This window comes from Marmota monax, unplaced genomic scaffold, assembly GCF_021218885.2.
Source record: "Marmota monax isolate L192 unplaced genomic scaffold, Marmota_monax_Labrador192_F-V1.1 WCK01_AAM20220418_F8-fsc00014, whole genome shotgun sequence".
Classification (NCBI taxonomy): Eukaryota; Metazoa; Chordata; class Mammalia; order Rodentia; family Sciuridae; genus Marmota; species Marmota monax.
In genome coordinates this window covers 13,968,913-13,994,206 of record NW_026695222.1, presented here as the reverse complement: position 1 = coordinate 13,994,206, position 25,294 = coordinate 13,968,913, and the positions used below count along the sequence as shown (strand labels likewise).

Genomic DNA, 25,294 nt, shown 5'->3' with positions numbered 1-25,294 from the left:
CACCAGGGGGCGCTATGAAAGTCAGTAAGAAGAGGTCCGTGGCGTCCCCAGGTGGATTTGCATAAATTCCATTCTTTAGACCTGCCCACTCCCCAAGCTTGGGCTCTGGGCAACTGGACCTCTGGGATTCCCCAGGTGCCCCCAGGAACCACGCCCTTGAAACAGCTGCACTGGCATTACCTGGTTACTGTTTACAACCAAGGAATTTTAAGACAGAGTCCTACACCTGCTGATCAGGATTTTAAGTAGACTTTACCAAGGTCCCTGGGTAATAAGTACATTAGACAAGCATAGTTCTGATTAGAGATACTGATACACAGCACTTGGGCTCACTCTGCCCTGTGTGGCCCATGAGTCTATATATATAGGTCAGTTTCTGGGCTCTGGCTTTCCCCCACACAGGTAACCTCCTCCCCTACCCACCCCAAAACAGGCCTGACCCAGACCCACCAGCTGCTACTCAGCCCTTCTCCCCCACCCTGACCTGAAAGAGAACAGGCTGGCTGACCTATGGCCAGGTCTAGGGAGACCAATTAACCAGAATCTCAGAAAAGCTGCTGGAATGTAATTAGGAATTGTAATTAATTTTAAGCATTTCACCTCAGGCCAAATCAGTGAACTAAGTAAGTAAACTTGAGTGGTCTGGCATGGCTGGTGGGTGGACCCATCTACCACTTCAAGGAGCTCTCTGGGGAGGAGAGCACACAGGTTGCCTTCAGGAGCTGGAGGGTGACAGAGGATTCAACCGAACGACATGACTTGTGGTTCCAGGGTCCAGGGTCAGGATGGGTTTCTCAGGCAGTCCCAGCCCCTAACTGACTCTACAAGAAGTCTTCTTAGGCCTAGGTGGACTAGGCCTAGGAGAGTTCCTCTCCCCCATTTGCATTCTCCAGGTATATTGCTGCTGTCCCTGTCCCTGCAGCCTGGAAGCAGGGTTCTCCAGTCTCCTCATTTCTCAGACTTTAAAACCAAAAATGTTGCCCAGGGTCTCTCCTCCAAAAGTCACCTGCTCCTCCCTTAGAGACAGAGACATACCAACCTGCTCATCTGGTGTTTTTCAGCACTATGTGTTGGACTATCCTGTGCTTTACTAACTTTATCCTATTTGGCATGGGGAAACTGAGGCACACAACATGGCTGGGGTGTAGCTCAGTAGCAGGTTAACCTTAACAAACATGGAGTTCTAGGTTAACCTCTAACCCCCAAGAGAGAAATCAGACATAATCAATGTCCAGGGATGTTAAATAAGAACATACAAATTTGATCAAATGCTCTTAGAAACAGGGACACAAGAAATGAGCAGCAGAAATAGCATTTGTGAGCTGGGCACCATGGCGCCCGCCTGTGATCTCAGCAACTTGGGAGGCTGCGCATCATATGGTCAAGACCAGCCTCAGCAATTTAGAGAGACTCAGCAACTTAGTGAGATCTTGTCTCAAAATAAGTAACAAAAAGGGCTGGGGATGCGGCACCACTGAGTTCAATCCCCAGTTACCCACCCCCCCCCCCAAAAAAAAAAATAGCATTTGTGCCAGGTGTGGAGGTGCATCCCTACAATCACAGATTTGGGAGGCTGAAGCAAGAGGATTACAGATTTGAGGCCAGCCTTAGCAACATAGAGAGGCCTTAAGCAACTTAGTGAGACCCTGTCTCAAAAAGGGGGGGGGAAAATAGCTGGGAGTGGCTCAGTGGTTTTTATGTGCTCCTGGTTTAATCCCAGAAAAGAAATAACATTTTATCTAATGCTAGATATAAATCTCTCCCTCTCTTCCCTTGTTCCTCACCTTGGCCTCCAACAACTCAAGGTTGGCATTTCCCAGATAATGTGACCAGCCAGCATCACAAGCCACCAGCTTTATCTGATATGAACATCCTGGAGGATAAGCTGAGGATTATACTTTCTGGAAGGAGGTGGTATCTCCCTAAGGGATTTTTCCAGAGTGGTAGACTTGCTGGCTTTAGGACATTGCTGTGCCCTTCAGCCATTATTCACATGAATAATGATTAAGAGATCCCAAAAGGTCCCTGTAGGCAGAAAATCATGCTACAAACATCTTTTTACCCCCACCTCCTCCCCCAAGGCAGGTTCCATTGTCAAACTGCTTTCAACAGGCTGAGGAGTTAAGTCACCCAGCAAAGTGGCAGTGCCAAGTCTCATGCCCAGGCAGCCCAGGGCACTTGCCTAACTGCACCCTGACACAAAGCAGACAGGAATTATGAAAGTGATGAGCGCCAGAGGCGGGGTCCACCAGCTGAGTGTTTACTTTCACAGGAGGGGGCTGCCTGACCTAGAGAGGAAATGTGAACTTTGACCCTTTCCCAGAGGCTGGGGTCCAGCATGTGATTCAGTGGTGGGCAGTGGCATTGGACCAGGTCAGACATGCTCAAATGCAATGTGGCAGACAGGGGGAGTAAGTGGCTCCCAATTAGGTTCAACAGGGGAGACCCAGGGACGCCCCCTCCAACCCTGCAATAAAGCTGATGTCATTCATTTCCCATGGGCTGGCAGCACAGCAGAGCTAGCTCAGAGCACCTTGTAAATGTTAATTGAATTAAGCCTCACAATGCAGGATGGAGGGTGTCCTTGGGCCTGAAGGGGAAAGTAGTTGGAAGGGGAGCCTTTGGGATATCTGCCTCACCTCCAGCCACCGCCCCCCCCCCCAAGGCAAAGGAAGATCCCCACAGCCCCTACTTCCAACATCCCTTTGCCTGCAGGGCCTGGGCAAGGGAGAGCAGATTCCCAAATGAAATGAGGGGACTGTCACTCAGGACAGGGGTTAAAACCCTACACCCTGGAGATTCTTCCCCTCTTGCCAGTCCTCCAGCTCTGTCTCAGAGGGATAAGCTCTTGGCTGCTGCAGAGGGTGGAGGCCCTTAGCTCGTGCCCCCCAAAATTTGCCAAAGCAGCAGGGCTTCACCCTGCCAGCCTCAGGAGGTGTCTGGGGATTGCTCAGCGCCCCTAGGGCATGATCACAAGCACCCTGTCATCCTATAGCAAAAGGTAGGCCTCAGCATGCTAATTGGAATTCCCAAAGAATTTGCCAATATGTGAAAACTTACAAAATTTGGCTATGAGGATGCTCCTAGCAGCCTTGTGCAGAATAGAGTTGACACCAAAATATAACCAAATGTTGTCATTGACCTAAGTTATAACATTACCTTTCATGAAATTCACAGGGAAAAAAATAATAATCCCAAGAACACAGACTGAAAAGCTAAGACAAACTAGACTAGAGTCCACTCCTCCCGCCATCTGCCCTTTGCCAAACCAGAGCCTACGACCCTCTGCCTTGCTTCCCCCTGGTCTAAGCACAGCAAAGAGGCCAATATTCTGGAAGGCCAGCTCGAGGCCTCTGACCTTGCAATGTGATGCACCCATTGCTACAGATGAAAATGCCTTAAATCTCAAGTCACTGAACACCAGTGCAGTGAAGACAACCATTCAGCCTGTGTGAGGGCAACCTTGAGATGGTCCACGGCCAAGCATCCCTGTCCTGTTACACAGGATTCTACACCACTGGGAATCCACCCTGCCCAAAGATCTCACCAAGATCCACAAAGTCCTGCTTGTCCCAGCAAAGTCCACAAATGGTCATCAATAGGGAAGTGACACTGGGCACAGTGGTGCATACCTGTATTTCCCCAAAGGCAGGAGACTAAAGCAAGGCAAGGCCAATTATAAGTTGGAGGCCAAGTTCAGCCACTAGATCCTGTCTCAAAAGAAAAGGGGCTGGGGATGTAGATTAGTAGTAGAAGCACCCCTGGGTTCAATCCACAGAAAAAAATAGGAGAGGCAGGCATGGTGGTGCACACCTGAAATCCCAGTGACTGAAAAAGGAGGATCTCAAATTTGAGGTCAGCTTCAGCAACTTAGAGAAACCCTATCTCCAAAATAAAATAACCTGCTACTGGGAGGGGCTATTTTTAGAAAAAGAAATCTGCATAATACAACCCATTTATTAATAGGCCATGTTCTTCTGGACAAATTTTTTTAAAGGATTTAACCTTTATTTTATTTAGTTATTTTGGAGGGGGTTGCTTAGGCCCTTGCTGTTGCTGAGGCTGTCTTTGAACTTCTGTCTCAGCCTCCTACTCAGCTGGGATTACTGATGTGCCTGGCTCCTCTTGTTTTTATGTGGTTCTCACCTGGGCTAGGCAAGGGCTACAACCCAGCCCCTTCCCTTCTGGACAATTTTTCTTCCCATAAAAAATCATGGCTCCGGAGGGTGACTTGTGGGGGAACCCACTGCCCTAAGCCAGATAACTCACATCCAAGAAATATTTCTTCCTTTGAATAATCAACCTAATTATTTGTACCTGGCATGAGGTAGGAATCTACTCTTCCTGAAAGAAAATCAGACCCGTAGAAGGCCTATGTCCACTCCATGAATGTGGACTCACTCCTGTTGTGTTGGTCCTTGCATCTTTTCCTGAGGTGTCGTTATGCGGCTCTCGCTGCTCTGGACTAAAGTGGCCTTCCTGCCTCAGTCTCCCATGCAGATGGTACCACGGAATGTACCACCACACTTGGCTCCGAGCTACTGCCTTCTGCAATGCTGGGGACAGAGTCCAGGGCCTCAGGCATGCTGGCCAATGCTGGGTCACCAGATCTGGTCCTCCTTGCTACCACTTTCAGTCACTCTCAGGAGAGTGACAGGAGAGGGAGTGCTCCCACCATCCAGGGAAGCCTGTCAACCTTATTGCAGGTTGTTTTTTCCTTAAAGGGGCCTGGGACACCCCTTCCTTTGTGGTTTTTTGTTGTAGCTGGGGACAGAACCAAGGGCCCCTTACCACTGAGCCACATCCGCAATCCTTTTTATTTTTTGAGACAGGGTCTTGGTAAGTTGCTGAGGACCTCTCTAAGTCACTCAGGCTGGCCTTGAACTTGCCATCCTCCTGCCTCAGCTGGGATTAGGGGTGTTCACTCCTGCCCTTGGCTGAGGAAATCTCAGCTTTACAGATAAATGTAACACTTGTAGCTGTTGGTGGGCTTTTTTATATCCCCCCCAACAAGAAAGGTCCTGTACATTAAATACTGAAAAGACAATTTGTTTCACAATACAAAAACTAGACAAGTTATATTCAAAGAAAAAAAATAGCAAAATAAAGGTCGACAGATGAGTGAATGGTTTACACAATCAGCTGACCAAGGAGCCCATGGCATCTCACATAAACTTTTTAAAAACTGACCAAATTCCCTGGGGAGGGGTTGAATCTGCCCACCTCAACCTAGCTGTCAATCAGGCATATATCACTGGCACTGACCTTCTCAGGAGCACAGTAGCCCACACACTCTGTGTCCTGCCAGTTTAGCAGATTCCAACCAGCAGGAGGAAGAGGTCTGTTTTGTGAGGGGCGCAGTGGCCCCTGCCTATAATGCCAGGGCAGAGGGAGGTTGAGGCAGGAGGACTGCAAAGTTGAGGCCAGGCTGCAAACTGAGACCCTGCTCAAATTAAAAAATAAAGTGCTGGAATGTGGTTCAGTGGCTAGGCACTCCTGGGTTCAATCCCTTGTGCCAGAAGAAAAAAAAAAAAAAAAGCATTTGCAACAGTATTTCAGTGCAACAGTATTTCACTCATAGTTACAGTCTCAGGTCATAGAGACCAACATATTTAATACCGCCCAGTTACTCTAAACTCCATTCTACTCACAGGTCTATACAGAACACCCCAAGACCCTCGGGAGCTGGTTTCTTTCTGCTCACCTTCAGGGTCTCCTGTAGAGTGCTGCAACTTCATGATGCTCACAAGGTAACGCTCACTGTTCTGGCTTCCACTGTCACACAGTCCAGATTCAGAGAGCCAGGGCTGCTAGCAATACCACCCTTCAGGAACAGGTGTGTGTGTGTGGGGGGGGGGGTCCCTAGTGAAAGCCTAGACTGGAGCCCCAGCTGTTGTCCAGCTCGCCTACACCAGGAAGCAACTGCTGATCTGCTGATCTGCTGAAGCTTACCTGAGAAGGTGGGGCTGCTTGGGGGGTGGAAAGGACGAAGGCCCCTCCCCCTCCTCTCCCAGTGCCCTTCCCCAGACTTTTCTGCAGACAACCTCCAACCCTGCTGCCCTTTCCTTGGAATTGGGCCTAGGGAGGATGGCAGACTGAGAACTCTATTCCCCAGGATTGGCTCTGCCCCTGCTGCCAGGCCTAAGTCTCCTAGAAGATTCCTAGCTCTGAGCTGGGCAGGGTGGTAACTGCCTGTAATTCCAGTGGATTGGGAGGCTGAGGCAGGAGTTCAAAGCCAGCCTCAACAAAAGCCAGGTGCTAAGCAACTCAGTGAGACCCTGTCCCTAAACAAAATACAAAATAGGGCTGGGGATGTGGCTCAGTGGTTGAGTGCCCCAGAGTTCAATCCCTGGTATCCCCCCACCCCCCCAAAAAAAAAAAAAAAATTCCTAGCTCTAGAAATAAGACTAAACAGTGGATACCTTTTAAAGGGAAACCCAAAGACAAGTTCCATTTATAGCCCCACAAAAATGTTCAACCTGTATGTTGTTTCTGTGGTTGTTTTGGAGTGGTGCTAGGATTGGAACACAGGGACACCTCCATGCCAGTCTACCAATGAGCTAGATCCTCAGCCCAAATTCGCCAGTTTCTAAGTCCCATAGACAATAGATGGGAATTCTCAGTAAATGTTCAACAATTAAACATTAAAAATAAAAACAAGGGCTGGGATTGTGGCTGTGGTAGAGCATTTGCCTAGCTTGTGTGAGACACACACACTCAAAAAAATAGTTTGAGTCCACCTACAACTAAAGTTAAAAAAATGAAAACAGGCCCCAGCATGGTGGCACATGCCTAATATCCCAGTGATCTGGGAGGCTAAGGCAGGAAGTTCAAATATCAAGGCCAGCCTCAGCAACTTAGCAAGGCCCTAAGCAATTTAGCAAGACCCCATCTCAAAAAATAAAACAAGCTGGGGATGAAACTCCTTGGTTAAGCACCTCCTGGGTTCAATCCCCATTACAAAAAAAAGGAAAGAAAATGGGACTGGAAGTGTAGCTCAGTAGTATAATGCTGACCCCACCCAATACCAACACGTGATAAAAATGAAAACAAAAAAATATACTGAAAGCGTAATGGAGACAGGCGTGATGGCACACATCTATAGCCCAGTGACTTGAGGGCAGGGGCAAAGGCAGGAGAGCATTGGAAATTAGAGGCCAGGCTAGGAAAGTCAGCAAGACCCTGAAAAAGAATTAAAGTTTTAGAAAGGGTGGGGACATAGGTCCCAGGTAGAGCACTTGCCTAGCATGTGTGAGGCCTTGGGTTCAACACCCAGTGCCACCACACATAGGAGATGTAGCTCAGTGGCACAGCATTTACAGACCATGTGGGAGGCCCTGGGCTCAGTTCCCAGCACTGGGGGAGGGGGTGGGGAGTGGGGGGGGTGAAATGGAATTTTTTAAGAGACAAGTTCAAATAGCGGGGTTGGAAGCTTAGGATATCACCCAGAAAGTATAATATAAGGACGAGGTTCCAGGAAACCTCTATCAAGTCAGGGGATTCAACATCTGATGGAGAACTGTTATGAACACAGAAATCTTCAGGGAGATGGTGATCAAGGAATTTCTCCCCTGCCATAGGGAAGGGAGATATACCTCTATACCACCAAGACTTATTCTCCAAACTTGAGATGGAAATTACAACCCTCTTCTGACCCCCTCAGACAAACACCTGGTCAGCAGCAACCTCTCACCTCTCCCAAAAGGAAACTTTTCCCCTCCAACTTCCCTTTCTCACTGAATTGTTCTACCCCCATCAACCTTTTTTTTTTTTTTTTTTTGTACTGGGGATGGAACTCAAGGGTGCTTAACTACTAAACCACATCCCAGCCTTTTTTATTTGAAACTTAGCAAGTTTCCTTGCTAAGTTGCTGAGGCTGGCCTCTTAACTTGGAATCCCCCTACTTCAGCCTCTCAATTGCTGGGATGACAGGTGTGCACCACCACACCCAGCTATCAGTCTTTTTTTTTTTTTAATGGATACAACACAATGCCTTTATTTTTATGTGGTGCTAAGAATTGAACCTGGGTCCTACTCCTGCTAGGGGAGAGCTCTACCACTGAGCCACAAGCCCAGCACCCCAGCTATCAGTCTTAAGAACTGCATTTCTAATTTCCTGCTCACAATCCCAAAGGCTGCTCATTGCTCTCACAATTTTCAAAGGCTGTAAAAGACAATTTTATGGAAAATTTAGTTTTGAGTAGGAGGAATAAAAGACAAAGAGCTAGGTTCAGTGGCGCATGCATGTAATCCCAGTGACTGAGTGGGGAGACCAAGCCATGATTGCAAGTCACTCCAAACTTTGAGGGAGACCCTGTTACAAAACTGTATAATAAGGCCGGGCAGGGTGGTGCATGCCTGTAATCCCTGAGGCCCCAAGCAACTTAGTGAGACCTGTCTCTAAATAAAATACAAAAAATAGGGCTGGGGATGTGGCTCACTGGTTAAGATTCTGAGTTTAATTTCAGGTACAAAAAGATTGTGTAATAAAACAAAAAAAAATGGGCTGGGGATGTGGCTCAGTGGTAGAGCATCCGAGTTCAATTCCTAATACTATTAAAAAAAAAAGCAAGCAGGGCTGGAGTTGTGGCTCAGGGGTAGAGCACTTGCCTGGCATGTGAGGCCCTGGGTTCCATCCTCAGCACCGCATAAGAAAGGGGAGAACAGTGAAAGTGGGTGAGGAAGGAGGAGAGCACAGCCCATACTGTTGGAATGAATGAATGAAAAAAATCTGTGAGTGAAGTAATGAGACCAGGCCAGGCGCAAGCCAAGCAGGTAAGAAGGGAGGGAAGCCAACTAAATCTCTCTTCTCTCTAAGAGTGACCTGTCTGCCCTGAAGCCAAACCCAATGGTGACTGCTGGGCCCTAAAATCCAATTGAGATTAAGTCACTTGCCACTCTGCATTTCTTACAACCCGTCCCTTTGCTTAGGCAAGGCTTACCTGGGTCCTGGCTTTCAGGTGGGATGGTGAGATTATAGGCCACATCCAAATGTCTAATGACTATAAATGACTTTTATTCATATCAAAAAATTCAGGGGTGGGGGGTAGTGACAAAGGTACAGCCCTTGCCTAGCATGCTCAAGATTCTGTGTTCAATTCCCAGCACCAAACAGCACACACACACACACACACACACAAAAAAAAAAGTGAATGTTGCTTGATGGAGGGAGGGGTACACAGGTAGAGGCAGAGGTAATGAACTCAAGGCCCCATGCTATTAGGCAAGTGCTCTACCACTGAGCGGGATCCGGGTCCCTCAAGGTTTATTGAACCCTGAGCTTCTGACCCTACAGACAATGGGCTTTAAATAATACTAAAAATACTTAGCCCCCCTCCCCAAGTAAATTAGTGAATGAGCAACTAAAAGCAAGCTCTAAGATGGGCCTGGTGGCACACACCTGTAATCCTAGCTACTCAGGAGGCTGAAGCAGGAGGATTGCCAAGTTGTAGGAAAGCCTCAGCAACTTTGTAAGACTTTGTCCCCAAAATTAAAAAGGGGGCTGGGGAAACCAGGAGCTACACCTTAGTAGTGGAGTATCACTAGCTTCAATCCCCAGTACTGGAAAAAAAAAAAAAGCTAAAAGGCCCTTGAATTCCACTTAATCCTCCTGGCAGCCATGCTGGGTAGGAGCAAAGTTGTATCCACTTCCCAAATGGGAAGGGCTCCCATGAAAGGCAATTTACAGTAACAGCCTTGCTGAGTGGGGTCCTTCTGCATACACCAGGCCACTTTCTCCAGTCAGCCAGCCTCATCTGCATTAGGCTTCTATCCTCTGAAAAACCTTTACTGGATGGGGGTAGGTAGGGAAGTGTCATCACCATGATGCGGAAGCAACTGGTTATTCCCCACAGCCTCAGTTCCTTCACCTGCAAAAGGCACCCAGTGAGAGCATTAGCCCCACCCAAATCCAGTCCAGTCCCCTTGCAAAGGAAGAGTGGCCTGCAAAAGAAATGAGGAATTCCATCCTTCAGCATGTAACCAGAAACCACCCTGAATTCATAACATTTAACAATTTAGAAAAACAAAGCTGATCCCTGATACTGATAAAGGTTGCACCCAGAGAGCTTCAGGTTTAGCAGGTACAATCAGCAGGTAAAATCGATAAGATGTCTGCAACTGGAAGTAGTATGGTCAGCATGGGAGCTTGTCTGGGACCAAGGAATCCCAAGGTAAGTTTTCCTGGAAAAACTTGGCAAACCTCCACTGTAGCAGGTCCCTGGGGCTGCAGTGATGAAGGAGACAGGCTTCTGTGTGTCACAGGGCCCACGTGGCTGCAGGAAGAGAAGGAAGCAGCCTTCCCCACCCCATCTCCCTTGCCCCTCCCTCCTCTTGCCAGCACCCAGCTCCCAATTCTCTCTTCCCATCCCCCAACCTCAGCAAGGGCTAGAGGTTAAGCTATGGCTTTAGAGGATGTGGCTGGCCCCCCAACCTGGTTCCTTTGTCTCAGCTCTCTCCAACCCAGGAGGAAAGGTAAAGATCTCATGGACTCTGCAATTACACCTTCACAGTTGGCCCCAAGCTTGGAAGGGGCGGAGTTAAAAAGGGTCCCAACTCATAAAAAACCATGGCTCTTTCAAATGGGAACAAAGGCGGGCCTTCCTGCCAACTCCCCCCACCATGGACAATGATGATTTGGAATAGCTTGCAGAGCTAAGAAAGGCTTGGGGCACCTCCAGCAAGACAGGAAAAGGAAGGCCTGGCAAGGGGTGCCTCCCTCCATCCCCAATTCTCCACTCATACCACCCTAAAGAGAGGGGTTACTGGTCAATAGCACAAACATTAAACTCCCTCACGCGCTGACCCTTTGCCAGGTACTGACTTTTTCCAGTTTCTCAAAGGAAACTGGAGGACTAAAGAGGTTAAAGTACACATGAAACTGGCTTCACCTTCACACAATCTGAGATTGGAATGTTCCTATTTCACAGATGTAAAAGCTGAGGCACAGAGAGGGTGATGGCCTCGCTGAATGAAACAGGATTTGAACACGTGCTCAAAACCTATGGCTCCTTAGGGAAGCCTGCTTAGCCCATGTGCTAGTTAATTATGCCTTATAGCAAACATTTATTGAGTGCTTACTGTATACCAATCCTAAGACAGGTATGGTAGGACTGCGGGTATACCACAGTGGTAGGCCCCTTTTCCTAGCATGCACAAGATCCCGGCATTAAACAAAGAAATATACATTTCAATACGGTGGCAGGAGGCTCAAATCTGCTACCAGGTTCCCTAGGGCCAAAAAGAAGCACCAAAGGCTAGCCTGATGAAGGAGGGCTGAGTAAGGTCAACGTCCTGGGACAAGCAGGAGCTACCTCCGAAAACAATTGCTAGCCAGTCTGCCCAAACCAACATTCTGAACTCAGAGAGGGCAGTTCAAAGTTCGTAGTCTGCGCTGGATTCCCTTTAATCCAGGCATCCCTCAGCCCGTGGGCCTGGGCGGTGGAGAAGGTGCAGGAGCTCTGCAAGCCTGGCTCCCAGCGCAGAGGACCGGATGGAGGAAGGCTGAGGGCCCGGCACTCCGGCCACAGGTGAGGCTTCAGCAGGAAAGCCTGCGCCCAATGGCAACTTTCTCTCTCGGTGCTCAACCTCGGCTCTTTGCTGGCTTCCACTTTCTCCTCTAGAACAATAGGGGAGAAAAACTACCCCCAAACGATCACACGGGCACTTAGCTTTGCTTCTTGGGGGGGGGGGTGAAAGTTGAGGGCTCAGTGTGCGAGTTTGGAAAGTGGGGCCAGATTCACCCCGGAAGGAGGCTAAGAATGGAAAGTGAGCCCCTGAGGCAGGCGGCGCGGCAGGAGGCACCGCCCCCCGCGGCTGCTCCGGGACCAGGTGTGCGCAGGAAGGCGCGTCCCGGCGGCTGCGCATCGCCTGTCGTGGCTCAGCTCCGGAGGACTGAGGACGCCCCTCTGGCTCACGCCCGGGACCCGCGAGGACACCGTGACCCACCTTGGTGCCTGGACACACAAGCACCACCCTAGCCCTTAGGCAGCCGGACGGCCCCTCTCCTGAATGCCCAAGCCGGACCCACGCCCACCTCCACAGCACAACTCCCTCTTCCTCCTCCCCAGACTCCGAAGGGGTCTCCCCTAAGGCCAAGTCCAGGTAAGGACCCCCCGCCCGGGTAAGATCCCTTCTGGCTCCACTCCCGGGGAGGGCACCTCTTCCCTAGATTCTAGACCCCAGAGAGGCTGCAGCCGCTCCCTGGGGTCGGAACTCTCCCTCCCGGCTCTCGGGGTACCAGGGTAGCCCTCTATGCGTGTCCCCTCCTGGTAAGACAAGCTCCCGTGTCCCGCTTGCACACCACCCCGCGCGGGGTCAGGGGACCCTTCCCCACGCCCCACCCCTCAAGCCAGGTCCGCGGAGCGGCGGGGATCCCTCCCCAGGAGGTCCCTGGAGTCCCCTTGCCGTCCGGAGCCCCGAGCTCGCCCCCACGAGCCGTCCGCGCGGGGTCGCGAGCCTCGGGGGCCGCGGGACGCTCACCTGCCGCGGGGCTGGCTCGGGCGCGGCTCGGTGGTCGCTCCGCGGGTCGGGACCGGCTGGCGGGAGGCGGCGGGCGGCCGCGCAGGGCGCTGGGCTAGCGAATCTCCGGCGCCGATCGCCGAGCTACGTTTACTTGGGCCACTTAACCCCCGCGGTGCCGGCGGGCGCGGCCGCCCGCTCGCCCGCCTGCCAGGGGGCCGGTGCCGTCGTCGGGGGGCGCCCGGGGCGTCCACGCGGGCCGAGGCGGCGGGGCTGGGGGCGGCTGCTGCGTGGGAGCGGCGCGGGCCGGGCCGGGCAGCGGCTGAGGGTGGGCAGGGGGCGGCGCCGACTCCCCTTGTAGCCCCGGCCCGGCCCTCGCCCCGCCCCCACCCGGGGCCGCCCCCGCCGCAGCCACTCAGAGCCCGGCCGCGGCGCGGGGGGGAGCGGACGAGGGAAATTTGAAATCACTCCGGGAGCCTCCCTCGGCCCCTCCTCCGCGGGCGCCGCCTCTCGTCCCCAAAGGCCTGTTAAATCACCGACGGGGATAACCAGCCTGAAGGGGACTGCAGATACCCAACTCTCCTCCTTATCCAGCCCCCCCACCCCACCCCAGACAGATCTGGATGCGGGACCCAGAGACGGAAAGGCCCCCTCTGAAGTCACACAGCAAGCAGTCTCCGCTTCACCCTCACCTCCAGTCAGTCGCAGTGCCACTGGGGCGCTGCTATGCCTCTGCAGGTCACCCCGCTGTGGACCCTCTAACTAGCCCTTCCTCCCTTCCACCCAGCTAGGTCTTTGTCAGCCATCTTTAGCGTAGGGGAGGGGAACGGAGAGAAGAGGCCATCAGGTCTCTGGCTGCCTGGGTTCCCAGGCTCTGCACACATCCTCTCCCTGAGGAAGAAGCCCGACTCCATGAGCACGTCTTGTTGCCTCTGCCGTTAAATGGCCATTGTATTATCTGAAAATGGTGCTTCCTAATATTACCGTACCTAGTATTTATATTTATTTATTTCCTTTATCTGCTAATTGTCTCCATGTGTTAGACTGAGGACAGGATCAAAGTAGACGCTCAATAAATAAGTCTTAAACCAGACATGGTGGCACATGCCTGTAATCCCAGGGTCTCCAGAAGCTGAATTAGGAGAACTGCAAGTCAAGGCCAGCTTCAGCAACTTAGTGAGGCCCTAAGCAACTTGGTGAGACCCAATCTCAAAATTAAAAATAAATAAATAAATAAAAAGGGCTCGGGATGTGGCTCAGTGGTTAAGTGCCCTGGGTTCAAGCCCCCATATTAAAAATAAATGTGTTAAGTGAATACAGGAATGATTGACAGGAGAGTCTACAAGACCCTGTAATGAGCTAATGCTGCCTACCTCTTCAGGTATCTCCTGCCCTCTCCCCTCGCTGACTCCATTCCAATCTTCCCTCCTCTTTGCTGTTTGCAGTTTGGACTTGCGCGGCTGTTCCTTCTACCTGGACATTCTTTTCCCAGAGCACTGCATGACAAACTTCTCACCACTCAGTTCTCTCCCAAAAGGTCACCTTCCGGAGAAGCTCTTCCCGACTGCCCCACCGAACCACCTCCCCTCTCCATCACTACTTTTCTATTTCATTCTGATCAGGTAGCTCTTAGAGCTGGCTGAAATTGATTTGCATATTTCTTTTCTTGTTTACAGGGTTCTACATACACATTGTAAAGTTCATTCTAAAAAGGCAGGAACTACATCTGTCTATCTGGGGTTGATGCAAATTTTCTTTCTAGTAATGATGGGGGGAGGGGAAGCCCAGTACCAAAAGGAGCTGGATACAAGTTTGTTGAATGAATGAAGGAACACAGATTTCCTGCCTTTGGGGCTCTAGGTCTGAGTAAACCCAGCTTTCTCCTTGCCGTGTGTGTGTGTGTGTGTGTGTGTGTGTGTGTGTGTGTGTGTGTGTGTGTCTTTCTGTCTGGGGCTTGAACCCAGGGCTCACTCGTGCAGGGCAAGCTCTCTACCAATGAAGTACGTGCCCAGCTCAGCCCTTTTATAAATTTGACTTTTTGGCAGTATTTCACTAAATTGCCCTGGGCTGGCCTCAAATTTGTAATCCTCCTGATTTCAGCCTCCAGAGTACCTGGGATTACCGGCAAATGCTGTTCCTAGCACCTTGGCCTCCATGCATCTCTTGCCAGTTAGTGATTAAATGAGCAAATGGCAAAGACTTTAAGAGTTGCTAAAGTGTCTAAACTCACTGGATATTTCTCTACCTAAGAGCCCAGGAAAAGGCTAAGGAGACTTGAGGAAGGAACTGCCTCAGCACCTGCCTTGTTCCCTGCAGGGCCTGAGGGGGAGGAGCAGCAGGAAATTCTTGGTGTTGGGGACAAACACCCAAAAGTATGTTCCCGCCAGGCTTGGTGGCATCTGCCTATAATCCCAGTGATTCAAGAGGCTGAAACAAGAGAATGGCAAATTGGTTGTCAGTGTGGGCAATTTAGTGAGACTCTGTCTCAAAATAAAAATAAAAATTTCTGGGTTTATAGATTAATGGTAGAGCACTGTGGATTCAATCCCCAGTACAAAAATAAAATAAAGTGTATTATTCTGGTCAATTGCTACAGGAAGACCAATAAAGATGACAAAGAGGATCTCTTCTCTCTAGCTTGCGCTCTCTCTCTCTCTCTCTTTTTTTTTTTTTTTTGGTACTAGAGATTGGCATCAGGGGCACTTTACCACTGAGCTATACCCCCAGTCATTTTTTTTTTAAATTTCTGTATGAGGGTTTGAACCCAGGGGTGCTTAACTACATCCCCAGCCCTGTTTGTTTATTTATTTATTTTTGGTGCCAAAACCTGGGAACAAATTATTTTTTATTTTGAGACAGTTGCTTAGGGCCTCTCTGAGTGGCTGAGGCTGGCCTTGAACTTGCAATGCTCCTGCCTCAGCCTCCTAAGCCACTGCAATTATAGGCATCCAACATTTTTTATTTTTTAATTTTAAGACAGGATCTCGCTAAATTGCTAAGACTGGCCTCACTTGCAATCCTCCTACTTCATCCTCCACAGTTGCTGGGATTACAGGGGTGTGCCATCACACCCAGCAAGAAGGGGATCTCTTGGGAGGACTTATGGTTTAGCCCCACCATCTAGGGAAGGTCTATGTGGAAAAAAATCTCTATGATCTTGGGAGGCCTGGTGGACCTCTGCTTTCTGAACATTAAGCCAAGACCTGCCACCTGGCACAGGATGTCTGTGCCACCAAGGAGAATGCTGGTTCAGATGGCAAGGGGCTGGGTGAGCTGAAACAAGACAGGCACTTCTGGGGACAGCATAGCCCTAAATCCAGGAAGAGCAAGTATCTGAATGACAGGTGGTCTTGGTCCTTGTCAGGGACTAGAAGGAAATTCTCCTTCAAAGATTAGCCTGACAGCCCCCTGGGAGACATCCTGCCTGGGAGGCATCCTGCAGCTACCTATCAGACATCTTGCACCTGGCAGTTTTACCACCCACATCCAGCAGTTGTTGATTAGAGAGCTTCCCCATCCCCAGCATATAAATACCCCTGTGTGAACAATAAAAGTTTGCAGCTTGATCAGAATTTTTGTCTTGCTGTCACCTTTCGTGTCTCTTGTCCCTTCATTCCTCCCCATCTAGGTTCGCTGCCCACGTTGATGTGTCCTGCCGGACGGGACAGGTCCTGGCACTCAGAAAGGATCATAACCATCAGGAGAATGGGTGGAAGGAAAAATGGCCTGTGGCCTCCCCAGGGCACAGAACTTCAGTTTGCAAAGGCCTTTGGTTGTATTTGCCATCTTATCTGAGCCTCACATCCACCCCACTGGGAGGCAGGGGAAAGGTGTTTGGGGGCCCCATTTCAGGTAAGGGGACTAAAGCACAGAGGACAGAGGGACATATACAAGGTTAATCAGGGGTGAAGCCAGACTTTGAGTGAGCAGCTGCTCTGTGTGGTCACCTCAGCATTTACTTTAAAACATATCCCATCAGATCACAATCATTATAATCAAAAAGGTGATCAATGTGCATTAAGGAGATAAAAACTCTGTGATCTGGACTGAGGGCGTAGCTCAGTGATAGAAGGATTGACTTCCTAGCAAGCATGTGATCAAATCATGAATTCTTGGGGCTGGGATTGTAGCTCAGTGGTAGAGAACTTGCCTAACGTGCATGAGGCCCTGGGTTCCATCCTCAGCACCACATAAAAATAAATAAATAAGAATAAAGATATTGTGTCCATCTACAACTTAAAAATATTTTTTAAAAATCATGAGTTCTCTGTACCAGCTTTGAAACCTTGAAACTCTTCTATAATTTAGAAATTATGACCGGGCACATTGGCACACGACTGTAATCCCAGCGATTTGGGAGGCTGAAGCAGGAGGATTGCCAGTTCAAAGCCAGTCTCAGCAAATTATCAAGGCAGTGAGACCCCGTCTCAAAATAAAATACAAAGTAGTGCTGGTTCAATATTGCATTTGTCTTGAATTATACTATCATCTTTTAGGTTTTTATAGCCCCAACGGCAGGTTGACAGGTTTTTAATAATATCTATGAAGTGATTAGCACAGTAGATCATAGGTGCTTAATATAGGGCAGGAAGTTTATTTTGGGCAGGATGGTACCAGGGATTGAACTCAGCTGCACAAGACCAATGCGCCACTTCTCCGGTTCTATGTTGAGACAGGGTCTCACTGATTTGCTTAGCACCTAGTTTTTGCTGAGGCTGGCTTTGAACTTAGGATCCTCCTGCCTCAGTCTTCTGAGCTGCTGGGATTACAGGCTTTCACCACCGTGCCCAGCAGACAGGTAGTTTTAATGAGCACAAGACCACAAGACTTGTCTCAATTTCTTCATCATTAAAATGAAGATAATAATTTTACCTACTTCAAAGGGTTATAATGAGAATTATACGACTATATATATATATATAAATGGTCGTATAATTCCCATTATATATATATAATTATATATATAAATAATTTCAGACAGTGCCTAGCTCACTGGAAAATACCATGAAAGTGCTGATTAAATAAAAAACTATATTGTTATCAATAGTGAACACATGCTGTTCCCCACTGGGACAGAGTTGAATGTTCTCTTTGCCTCCTCCGGGTGGAGATAGCTCTGTCTGTCCCTTGAGCTCCCTGCTACTAAGGTGAGCCCAGTTCACCTCTAGGTCTACAGGCAGCGTTGGGGACCCTGAACCGTTTTCTAGTTGAGGAAATTGAGGCTCAGCAAGTGGAGGCAGTTTGTCCCAGAGCCACCTCTGTTTGGTGGCAGAGCAGGGAGTGCCAGCTGGAGCCAACCCCCTCTGTCACGTGTGACCCCCCCACACCTTATGTACTATGCAAAGGAGCTTGCCCTCAGTCCTCTGGCCACTCTAATTGGAATAATAATAAAATTAGTAAGGCTGATTCCAGGGACTGTGGGGCCTGGGGCTTGTATGTGAAAGAGCCCATTGTGAAGTTCGAGGGTCTTAATTGTGGTGTCATTAGCAGCCACCTTCATTTGCAAAGTGGGTTTCTCACCTTTCCTTTTCAACAGGAACACCCAAACCTCTTGTTTTCTCCTTTTTTTTTAAATCCCAAAATGGGTCATTGAACTATTTTATATAAATGTACCTCACTAGACAAGAGCACAGAAGAATATGGTCAGGTAGCATTCATCAGTGTCTTCTTTTCCTTTCTCTCGTGTGTGTGTGTGTGTGTGTGTGTGTGTGTGTGTGTGTGTGTGTTTGGGGGGGGAAGTGCTGGGGATGGGACTCAGGTCCTGGCCCTTGGTAGGCAAGTTTCTAGCCCTGAGTTATACCCCCAGGCTCCTGCAGTAACATTGACATTGACTCATCCACACTGAGGTTCCTGAGAGCAAGGACACTTGTACCCCATACTGGGCATTCACTAAATGTTCTTTCCCTCCCTGGAAGCTCTCTGTCATCATCTCCTTACCCTGCCCTCAGGCAAACCAGCAAGTCACCTGGACTTGGCTTCCCTTAACTTTGGAAGTTCAGACTTGACCTCTGGAGGGAAAGTATGGCTGAGGAGAGGTTCCCAGCCTTGATTCTGTTCTCCTGCTACCTCTGCTACCCCGCTGAAGGAACATGGGCAAGTGTCTTGCCCTCTTTGGGGACCTGCTGACTCTACTGTCAAAAAAAAAAAAAAGAGGCAGATTGTGTAGCAGGGAATAAGCCCAAAATTCATAGTGCCATCCTTGACTCCTCTCCTGTTACCAGGATTTTGCTTCCTAGATTTGCTCCACGTTCAGGCTTCATCAGCTCTGCACTGATGGGTTGACCGAATACTGACTCCTCCTTTATTTTGCAGTGCTGGAGATCAAACCCTTGGTAGAGGAGCTACACCCCCGCCCCTCCTGCTCTGTTTGAGAATAAATACAGAGGGGATGTGTTCAAACCTCTTTTATAAAACTGTCCTTATTTTCTTTGGGTAATTCCTTTCCCTTCAAGCTTCATGAATTTCATAAACCCAGCATGATGCTGCAAACCAGGCTTGGGTGAGATGCCCAGGACCCTGGGTCTTCCCTGTGTGTGTCCTTGTCTAGAGCCTGGTGATAGTTGACACTCTGTCTGCTGAGCTGCTGTTCATCTTTCAGGCTCAAGTCTGCCTCCTTCCTCCACTTCTCCCCTGAATGTCTTCAACTGAGGCTTCAAGTAAGGTGTTTCTCCCTCAGAAGACCAGACCGTGGGCAGCAGAAGGGAGGAGCAACAGTCTGTCGTGTTCACTGCCCTGTGGCCAGCACCTAGCACAGGGCCTGGCATACAGGAAGTGCTTATTGAAGGTCTAGGGCCTGAATGAAGGAACGGACCCCTCCATCTTTCAAATGATGCAAAAAGAAGAGAAAGTTCTCCAAGTAACAGCTCCCAGGTTACACCCAGTTGTGTTCACAAGCACCCAGCAGAGGTATGCATAGCAGGCCTTGACGGGGGGCTTGGCCAGGCATTCACTTTATAATTGTTCTATAGAGAAAAACAAAGCCAGCAATAGAGATCCCAGGCCTCATTTTCTCAGGCAAAGTGATCTCTACCATGAATTTGTAATGAAGGGTGAGATTTCCGAAAAGTGGAGCATTATTATCCCTGCCCTCCACCTTTTTAAAGGGCCCTTTAAAAAACAGATTTCTAGAGGTGACAGTTTTAACGTCCTTTTCCCCAGGAATACCACTTTGAAAATGTATCTCAACAACAACAATCTTGAGATTGAGACAGGGATCTTTGAACCAGCAAACAATTTCATCACCAAATTCTATACAGAAATCAGAGAATTCCAACTTCCCTTGAAGTCCAACAATAGAGGATTATTTTCATTAATTTACCTGTTTAAGGATTAAAAACTAGAAGTGGAATTGACTCCCCCACCCCCCACTCCGGCTTCCAGCAAATTCAGAGCCAATTTCTACACTAAGCCACTCAGTAGGACTGCGGCCAGGGCCCTACTTTTGGTCAGTGTCCATCCTACCTGGGCCTGGTTGACTTTATTGATAGAATAAATTTTTTCCAGGTGCTAAAAATTGGACTCCAGGCCTCACGCGCATGCTCAGCGAGGGAAGGCTCTACCACTTAGCCACACCCCTGGCCCTATCTTTTTTAGTTTCTTTGAATCTGGAACAATCGCAGCATTTCCTTATCAATGACTTTTGTGACATAGATGTCAAAAGTCCAAACCAATTGTGTTTTTAATTTGTTATGTGATTTTCTAATTAGGGGACTAAAGATCATAATGAGAACCGAAACGTAAAAATATCCAATGGAATTTTTTGTTCTAGATGTTGATAGAAAGAAGCCCTGGAGCTGGTCAGTGAAATTATCGCCCTAGGCGATGTGAGATCCTGGCTTCCTGGGAATGTTCGGAATCTTGGACGTCAATATCCTGGTCCCGCCACCTTTGGATCTGAGCATCCAGAGAAACTGGGTCAGAATACTATAGCGCCTAGAGTATTTCTTACAACTATGAATCTACAATTGTCTCAAAATTAAAAGCTGAATTTTTAAAACATGCCCTTTGGCATTTGGATTGTGCAGGGCAGACCTTTCACCTAGGAAAACCTGGCCCTTTGGTGAAATTCCCAGCGGGAGTCCTAGGGGCCTGAAATCTGCTTCTTAATGAACTCCTTTCACTTGCAGGGGCGGGGGAGGGGTGGGGAGGTGGGGACTCGGTTGCCCTCCACAGGGACATTTTAAATTGAATGGAGGGAGCAGGGTCCCTCATTAAGTCTCAAATGGGGGCGGGAGGAGGCTCTCTGGAAGGGAGGCCTGGCCCAGGCCTGCATTTCCTGTTGCAGACTTAAGGCATTAACAGTAATCACCTCTTCTTCCTTCCTCTGGCAGTGCATTCTGAAGAACATCAGAACTACTTTCTTATCTACAGAGGTCCCCCTGTATTTCAGGAGGCCAGGGTTCCAGACCCTCCAGGGGACGCCTGAAGCTGCAGCTTCTACCCAATCTGACATAGACTAGGTTTTTCCTGCACATACACACCTAGCGAAAGTTAATTCATTAATTAGGCACAGTAAGAGATCCACAGCAGTAAAATGATGAGAACAATACTAAGTTATATGAATGTGATCTATCTACCCCTCTCTCTCTCTTTTCCTTTCCCTCTCTGTCTCTCTGTACTCCCTAGAGTCTAAATGTCCTGCCTGTTTTATGCCCTGGTACCTTCATTACATTGTTGTGAAAGTTAAGTTCTACAGGGAATCTTCTAGAAGTGCTTGGTGTCAAGACCTTTGAACCCTTGCTCTTTTTTTTTATTTTTATTCTTTAGTTGTAGATGGATGCAGCAGTACCTTTTATTTTATTTGTTTATTTTTATGTGATGCCAGGGATCAAACCCAGTGTCTCATGCATACTAGGCAAGTGCTCTACCACTGAGCCAAAACCCCGGCCCCTGAACCCTTGCTCTTTTAAATTTTTTTTTTTTTTTTGTACTGGGGATTGAACCCAAGGGCACTTTGCCACTGAGCCACAGCCCCAGTCCTTTTTGTTTTGAGACAGGTTCTTGCTAAGTCACTTAGGGCCTCCCTAATTTGATGAGGCTCGCCTCCAAGTTGAGTTTCTCCTACCTTAGCCTCCAGAGTGGCCAGGATTACAGGCATGCACCTGGCCAGGATTACACTGCACCTGCCTGGCTGCCAGGCTTTTTTTTTTTTGGTGCTGAGGATGGAACCCAGGGCCTTGTGCATGCAAGGCAAGTATTCTACCAACTGAGCTATATCCCCAGCCCTGCCATGCTCTTTTTATAAGACTGAAAACTTAGAATAAGGAGCATATATTGAGCATTTTCTTTTTTTTTTTTAATTATTTTTTAGTTGGACACAATACCTTTATTTATTTTTATGTGGTGCTGAGGATTGAACCCAGGGCCTTGCTCATGCTTGGCAAGCACTCTACCACTGAGCCACAACCCAGCCCCTATTGAGCATTTTCCAAGAATCATTTTGTTGTGCTAAGTGCTCCTTAAGCCTTGATTTTATCTTTTCAAGTAGATTCCATTATTGTTTCATTCTATAAGGGAAAAAAGAAATAGAGACCCAGAAAGATTAGCAATTTGTCCAAAGCAATATCATTAGTGTGTCAGGGGGACAGATGTATAAAGGACAGCAGTAACACAATGTGATAGACTTCAAAATACAAACAATGGTTCATTCTGGGTTTTGATACCAAAAAAAGAAAAGAAGAATATAAGCAATAATAGGTAGGCAATTCAAACATATTATGGTCATTATACATGACATGTATTTAGGTGCTTAAAGCACGAAGCATAGTAGGCACTTAAAATGTTTATTATTAAATATGATCATTATTATTAGAACCTTAAATTTTAATGGGCCCAAGATTGCCTGGGGATCTTATTAAAATGCAGATCCTGAGGGCTGATAGTCTACAGTCTAGTTTTAGTGGTAGAAAGATTGCTTAACATCTGTGAGGTCTGGAGTTGGAGACCAAACACAGGAAAAAAAAAAATTTTAAAGTGGATCCTAAATAGCAAGTCTGGCAGGCCTGAGATTCTGCATGTCTCCTAAATTGTTAGCTCCTAGGTGATATCCATACTGGTCCAAAAATCAGAGTAGTGCTAGACTGGGGATATAGCTCAGTTGATAGAGTGCTTGCCTTACATGTACAAGGCTCTGGGTTCAATACCCAGCTCCACATTATATAAATAAATAGATAGATAGATAGATGGCATGGTGCAAGGGAAGAATCCCAAATGTGGAAAAACAAATCACAGAACCCCAGTGACTGCAATGGTAGAAAACAACTGGCAGAGAAGTAGAAGGGTGGTGGTGGGGAGGATAGGAATCAATCCCCAGCTATAAAGAAAAAGAACAAGAAAAGGACTGGCAGGCAAGAGGGTACCTTGTAACCAGTGTTGGGTGAATACTTCCCTTTTCTTAATTTCCTTCAATTTGATTCCACACATTTATTGAGTATCTCAGCACCTGCCACTATGAGAACAGAAATTAGAGAAATCTAGTGGTTTCCTTAAGGATGTGTTTTTTGTTTTTGTTTTTGGTACTGGGTATTGAGTACAGGGGTCCCTAACCACTGAAAACATCCCCAGCCCCTTTTTTTTTTTTTTTTAAGATATTTTTAGTCGGGCTGGGGATGTGGCTCAAGCGGTAGCGCGCTCCCCTGGTGTGCGTTCGGTTGGGGTTCGATCCTCAGCACCACATACAAACAAAGATGTTGTGTCCGCCGAAAACTAAAATATAAATATTAAAATTCTCTCTCTCTCTCTCTCTCTCTCTCTCTCTCTCTCTCTCTCTCTCTCTCTCTCTCTCTTTCTTAAAAAAAATGATATTTTTAGTTATACATGGACACAATATCTTTATTTTGTTTATTTATTTTTATGTGGTGCTGAGGATCAAACCCAGTGCCTCACACTTAGGAGGCAAGTGCTCTGCCACTGAGCTACAGCCCCAGCTCCTTTAAAAAATTTTTTTTAAAAAATTGAAACCTGGGGGCTGGGGATGTGGCTCAAGCCTGGCATGCATGCGGCCTGGGTTCGATCCTCAGCACCACATACAAACAAAGATGTTGTATCCACCGAGAACTAAAAAATAAATATTTTTAAAAAAAAATTCTCTCTCTCTCTCTGTCTCTCTCTCTTTAAAAAAAAAAAATTGAACCCAGGAGTGCTTAACCATTGAGCTACATCCCCACCCCTTTTTAACATTTTTAGAGACAGGCTTTTGCTGAGTTGCTTAGGGCTTAAGTTTTTGAGGCTGCTTTGAACTTGCAATTCTCCTGCTTCAGCCTCCCAAGATGCTGGGATTACATGCATGCACCATCAGGCCCAGCCTATTTTTTATTTGAGACAGGTTCTCACCAAGTTGCTTAGGGCCTCCCTAAATTGCCAAGACTGGCCTTGAACTTGTGATCTTCTTGTCTCAACCTCCAGAGTAGCTGGGATAACAGGTTTGCACCACCCTGTGTACATTCTGAAAGCACCCTGCTTCTTGGCATCTGTTAATAATTTCCAATGTGCCAGGTGTGGTGGCACACACCTGTAATCCCAGGGACCACTGAGCCTGAGGCAGGAGGATCACAAGTTTGAGGACAGTCTTGGTAACTTACAGAGATCCTGTCTCAAAATAAATATAGCTAGAAATGTAGCTCATGGGTTCAATTCCCAGTATCAAAAAGTAAAATTTTTGGTCACTTGTGCATGGGATTCATTTGTGCTTGTCTGTCTCCCCGAATGAACTGTGACTCCTCAGGGGCCAGGAACTGCATCTAATTTTGTCACTATGGGCTTAATATAGGCTCAATCAACCCCTATTATGGAATCTGGCTCAGGACAGGTGTCAATATTTGTTGAATGAATGATACATGAATTGAAATGAAGACTGAACACAGATTTGACCTCAGGGCAGAAACCTTCTGTTCCTACCCTTCCAGAAGGGACTTTCAGGCAAGAAGAGAGGAGGTCTGTTGGAGAAAGCCAGTCACTCCTTCTGCCCCATCACCCCTGCAGGATTCTAGTGCTGCCTCCAAGCCCTCAAGATGGACTCAAGGCTAGATGAAGCTCTTGGGTTTGGGGGTCAGGTCCCAAAATTCAGGTAGCAAACTTTTGTTTTCTCATATGTAAGAGGTCAATCAGGTCAATACTCAGTCGAGGGCAGGGAGGGATCCCTAAGAAGAGAGAACATAGGCTTTGAAGAGTTTGAGAGCCAGGCCTGGTGGCGTCTGCCTGTGATCCCAGAGGCTGAGGCAACAGGATCAAGAATTCAAAGCCAGCCTCAGCAATTTAGTGAGGTCCTAAGCAACTCAGCTAGAACCTATCTCTAAATAAAACATAAAAAAACGGCTGGGGATGAGGCTCCGTGGTTAAGCGCCCATGGGTTTGATTCCTGGTACCCGACCACACACACACACACACACAAACGGAGTTTGAGGGCTGATTGTGTATGGTGGCTCACTCCTGTAATCCCAGCTGCTTGAGAAGCTGAAGAAGGAACACCTTAAGGCAAGGCCAGCCTCAGCAATTTAGAGTCCCAGTCTAAAAGTAAAAATAGGCTGGAGATGTATAGCTCAGTTGTAGAGCACCTCTAGGTTCAATTCCCAGTGTCCATCTGCCAAAATTAAATATATATATATATATATTCAATTCCCAGTGTCCATCTGCCAAAATTAAATATATATATATATATATATATATATATATATATATATATATATATATATATATATAGGCTGGGGATGTGCTCAAGCGGTAGCGCGCTCGCCTGGCATGCGTGTGGCCCGGGTTCGATCCTCAGCACCACAAACAAAAAAGATGTTGTGTCCGCCGAAAACTAAAAAAAATAAATATTAAAAAAATTCTCTCTCTC

General features: G+C 47.9%; 1 protein-coding gene and 1 long non-coding RNA gene across 8 annotated transcripts in view; one reads left to right on the top strand and one right to left on the bottom strand.

Annotated features, from left to right (window-relative positions):
- Dnmt3b (DNA methyltransferase 3 beta) overlaps positions 1 to 12,594 on the bottom strand; it is a 38,756-nt gene extending 26,162 nt beyond the window's left edge. For all 6 annotated transcript variants that reach the window (XR_009225816.1, XM_046433804.1, XM_046433800.1 and 3 more), the window contains exon 1: positions 12,481 to 12,594. The gene's annotated coding sequence lies outside the window, so the exon portion shown is untranslated. The remainder of the gene's footprint in view (positions 1 to 12,480) is intronic.
- LOC124085815 (uncharacterized) lies at positions 11,418 to 20,459 on the top strand. 2 transcript variants are annotated; one of them, XR_006849586.1, is made up of 3 exons: positions 11,418 to 11,528; positions 19,058 to 19,365; positions 20,228 to 20,459. It is a non-coding gene; the product is annotated as an uncharacterized LOC124085815 (long non-coding RNA). The 2 variants fall into 2 exon arrangements; XR_006849587.2 differs by having other exon boundaries at positions 11,425 to 12,102.
- Positions 20,460 to 25,294: the final 4,835 nt, after the last annotated feature.